Below are 5,125 nucleotides of genomic sequence, written 5' to 3' on the forward strand. Positions count from 1 at the left end.
TTGTGTACGTCAGAAAAAATGTCGTAGCATTTTAAAACATGTTTTAAAACGCTGCGACAATCGTAAGTTATGTCGTAAGCCTGTCGTGAGCTTGTCGCATGCGACAAAATCGTATCGTGTAAATCGGCCCTTACGGGGATCTTTGCTGACGTCATTGCTTACAATTTGTTTCAATAACATACGACTTTGCTCGCAGAAGGCATCGTGTTATTTACATATTGACGTTAAAAGGTAAAATAAATTTAAACTCAGTTAAGTCTCCAATTTTAAGCCTTTTAGCTTTGATAACGAGTCAGTATTGTTATTAGCCATCAAAAACTGACCAATTCTTAGGCGGCAAATGCGATAATGATCCCCGTACATTCCTTGTAAAAGTTCGAATTTTTAAAGCATCTTTGCTCGGAGATTATTTGGTAGGACATTGGGATTCATTATGCAATGGATTTTCAATACATGTATTCAGTACTTCATTCTTAGCTGACCGTGGTTAGAAAAAGATAGCTTTGTGTTAATGAGGCAAAAACCGGAGACAAAAATTAATTTAATTCCTATATTCAGAGAGAATGCGCTTAAAAATGGGATTCTTACCTGAACAGTAAACGCAGCCTCTAGCGACCACGCTCCTAATGGTCGTACCGTTGTCATATTCTCCACTTACGGAATAGCAGTGACTGTTGCCAATAGGAAAAGGATGATCACACGTTATCTCGGTTTGCTCCTGTTCGCAATCACTCCATGTGCTTTCGCCGATACACTGATAACACTTTATGGCAACTAATTGGAAATTAAATGTAAACTGATTAAATAGGAATTGTCAAGATTACAAAACGAAGGAGTTGATTTTGACTCCACCGAAATGATGACATCATCATCATCATCATCATCATCATCATCATCATCATCAACTAGGAGCAGTCACTCGCCTCCCACCAATTTGTCTCGGAACGAGAAAAAAGGGACGTCTGAAAGAGTACATTAGGGAGCTTACGAAACGAGGACGACGACGGCTTCGAGGACTTCATTTAAAAATACAAGTTCGCGTTATTCGTATCACTACGAAACTATTTCATGTAGTTTCGCGTTAAAAATGTGTAGTAACTGTCCAGGAATTAAACTGGTATGAGTGGGTTGGAAGCGTAGAGAGAGAACTGAAAATTCATCGTCATGTGCTAACGTCCTCCACAGAACCTTGAATTTGGTCATTTCACGTCGTCATTTAGGAGATGACGGCAAAGAAATGTACCAAACTGTAAAACGCACGTGCAGAGCGTGCAGAGCTATTGTTTTTGCTCACTAAACCTATTGTTTTGTAGCGTCGTCGTTGCCGTCGGCGTCGTCGTTTCGTAAGCTCCCTATTGTTTCGAGACGCCTTTCAGGTTGTCCTTCTCTCACGCGGATTTCGGAATAAAAATTAATCACAAGAGCAGCAAAGAGCATTATACATTAACTAACTATTCAGCAAGTGAAAAAAGAAAAAGAAAAAAAAGAAAGAAAGAAGATTAATGTTTTTTAGTTCACTTCAATATTAGTCTGTCTAATATCTCGTAACTTTCGCCTTCGTTTTGACAAGTACAATTGTCTTGTTTCATGTGCCAAAGAGACCCCAATCAAGGGGCGATTTGGTGGTGCATGCTTTATTTCAGTTTTAGCTGAAAGGAGTCGGCTGAAATGCCTTATCTTTTTTCGAGTCACCCGATATATTTGTCACCTCTCACGTTGTCTCCAAATCATAGTTGAAATAATCACCGATGGAAAAGAGAAAGTTTTTTTCGTTCACAGCGTGAATAGCTCAATGCCTTGAGTTTGGCTGGCGTGCATTCTTTCTTGATCTCTTTCGTCAGCGGCAACTTCTGAAGGCTGTACTCAAGAACCGGAAATTTGCGATAATAAATGACAAATTCTGTAAAATACGTCTTATACGGATTTCCTCGTGAAACAGAATCCACGCTTTTTCAACGACACAAACACTGCTCCCAGCAATGAAATTATTCTCGCGATACGCGAGATTCCGTTTCTCGCGTACCTTGAGGGACTACGATGGAAAACATCATGAATAATTCGAAGGAGGAAAATTTTAAGGAAAAGCCAGCTGGGTTTGGTCTTGCTTATAACATCGAAATCACAATCGTCTCATTTTTAAAATATTGCTAGTCAAAAAGCTTTTAGCAAATAGCAATGCTTGGGCCAAAATGAATTGAAATTCTAAGGTTAAGCTTTAAGGTCTCTGTTAATTGATGTAGATAACAAAGAATCCATTACAGTTCTATTGTTTGCCTTGAAGGGAATTTTCGAAAGCTTTAGTCCAACCGAGCGCCGACATGAATCCTGAATTAATTGAGTGGTGCTTGATCGTGAAAAAGATAAAGAGCAAAGTTGGACCAAAAATTGATGATATTAGAGAGAACAAAAATGAATCGGTGAAGACGTTTTCAAGAAAGTAACATGTGGACGGGGATGCAGTAATTGTTTCTAACGAGGTGTTACATGAATACGTCTGAAGAGAGTTACAACAATGCCATACTGACATAACCGACTAAAAGTGGCATCAGTCATTTTAAGGCAAACCAGTCATAATGAGTTAAATCTATAGAACTGAGGATACTATACAATTTAGGGACTCACCTGACAAAGCCATTGAATGTAAAAGTAAAGAGGCGAATAGAAACAAAGAATTCATGACCTAATGGATAATCCACACGCAGAATATTCTGTTATCTCCCTTGCTTTATCTTTCAATTCTAGCGTGACCCTTAACATGATGTCGGCCATCTGCTCTTTTTTTTTTTTTTTTTTTTTCAAATTGAGACTGGGAACGAGATGAATGAAATCAAGCGTGAGTGCCGTACTTCAGCTGTGTCATGAGATCTACCAAATCTCTCAAGCCCTCGCAACTATCGTATTAAGCCGGTTAATGGTATTAATATAGCGCATTTTCTATTTACAGATTCAAATGCGCTTTAAAAGTAATCACGATCTATGGATGTTGCCGAGTTGCATTCGACGCTCCAACTTTGCTCGATCAAACATTGTTCAAGGGTTTTTGGCAGTAATTTATTCTTGAAAAAACCAATGCGTTGGTAGGTATCATTCCAACTCACCAAATTGGCAACCCTTCGATCTCCCACCCATCGATGCCCAGCCCCACTTTGCCATGGCCTGTCGATTGCGTTGGGCTCTTGACTTTTCGCTTTTAAAAAAAGGTTAAAACGTGAGTTTGCAAACTGACCCTGGCTCATTCTCATTCTCACAATCTCCTTATTTAATCGAGGGTGTATCTTTCAGTAATAAATGTGCAACAGTATGGAACATACCCTTCTCTACTTGTTCTCTTGAGCAGTCACAGTCACAGTCGTTTCCGTCCTCCAATAGCTCCAGTACCATAGGCGCCAAGAGCACTTTTCATTTACCGGTGTCACGGTTAGCGCCATATTTTCAAATTTAGCGCCAATATCTACCGGTAGCTTGTTTGGATGGTGTTTTCCCGTCACTACCTCAGCACTCACTCACAGCCAGACAGCCAGACGCGCATCGAACTTTGTTTTGTGAGTTGGCCAGGGCTTTGGGAAAGTTCAAGATCGTTTTTAAGCAAGCAAGCAAGCTTGGACGAAAATCCTTCTAATATATATAGGAGTTCATATACCTTGAATCTACAAGAAAGGGTTACGTTTTTGCAAAACGTTGGCCGTGTAGCACTTATATTTAAACAGACTTACCTATTAGAGGGCAACGTGAAGTGCTAGTGGGTTCAATTCCCACCCTGGTCAGAGTTTTTCTCTGTCCTTGTGTGGGCCCATTTCCATTAGTAGGGCTAACGCTCACATGGTTCATATGGGGTAGAAACCTAGCACTTCATTAATGCACGGAGCAAGAAGGAAATCACACCCTTGCCCTCAAAGCACAATCAGACATATGAGGAGGGAACAGACTGTGCTGGAAATAATTTATGTCTTATATGGCAATAAGGATTGTTACGTAAGGATTGTTAAATTTAATAATAATTGTTGTACGGTACTGTTTTACGGTACATTGAAATTTCCATGAACCCTTTCTGTAAATAATTTTCATATTACTGTTACCCTTTTGGTCAAAACATTTGAATGGTTTCAATGTTACAGGGCGCATGGAAATTTCCATGGACCCTTTGGGTATAGAATTTTTGAATTAGTCTCAATGTTACAAAGGTACATGGAAATTTCCATGGTCCCTTTCGGATATAATTTTTGAATTACATGGTAGTCTCAATGTTACAGGGTACATGGAAATGTCATGGCATCTGACAGGATGCGGCGATGCGGATCCGCGTAACTCCCTAAAATCCGCATCCTCCGCATAATTACGATATTTTCCGCATAAAACTGAAGAAATGCCTGATATTAGTGATAAAGCAGATGCTTACCACCCTCACAAACACAAAGCCAAGAGATTGACTATTTGGAAATGCTTATTTTCCTGAAAATTGAAGAAAACACGCCATTTCGTTCGCAAGATGAAAGTTCGTAAGCAGTTTCTATGCATTTTTCGGCAATGAGCCTGGATTCTAGTTAAACCGTTTTCATAACATACCCTAGGCTCGAAATTTGTAAAAAATGCAAGAAGGTATGAAAATTTAGCCGCACGTTATAGTAACAAATTAAATTGATCATTTGTAAAAGTAGGGAGAATCATTGCGATGGTTATTGCGACTGCGATGAAGTTGTACAAAACAAAATAGGAGCCCGCAATACGTAGTGTGTAAAAAACCGCTGAAAATGGTGAATGGATCGAGGGAATGGATCGTGGTTCAACCGTAACACAATTTTGCTACATATCTTCAAATTGAAACAAAATTCATGGACAAGAAACAAAATATTTTTTATTGCTTTATTTCTTTTAGCAAAAGTTTCGGCAAAATGCAGATTACCAACCCTTCTATTTTAACGGTGAATGCTGGTCGCAAATTGGCGACTCGGCCAGATCAGGGAAAAAGCGATTGTATTGGTCGCAATTTCGAGTCCTGATTTACTATAAGCATGTAAATACATAGGACGGGCCTAATTATTATTTCCATAAATGTTTAAATTTCCGCATAATCCGATGTAATTTCCGCATAATCATTGCATGTTTACGCATAATATGGCCAAAATTT

General features: G+C 39.2%; 1 long non-coding RNA gene across 1 annotated transcript; it reads right to left on the reverse strand.

Moving 5' to 3' along the window:
- Positions 1-584: 584 nt before the first annotated feature.
- Positions 585-2,760, reverse strand: LOC138003782 (uncharacterized). The gene is made up of 2 exons (XR_011123647.1): positions 2,623-2,760; positions 585-774 (listed from the first exon to the last, which is right to left on the reverse strand). It is a non-coding gene; the product is annotated as an uncharacterized lncRNA (long non-coding RNA).
- Positions 2,761-5,125: the final 2,365 nt, after the last annotated feature.

The sequence above is a fragment of the Montipora foliosa genome, chromosome 5, assembly GCF_036669935.1.
Source record: "Montipora foliosa isolate CH-2021 chromosome 5, ASM3666993v2, whole genome shotgun sequence".
NCBI classification, from domain to species: Eukaryota; Metazoa; Cnidaria; class Anthozoa; order Scleractinia; family Acroporidae; genus Montipora; species Montipora foliosa.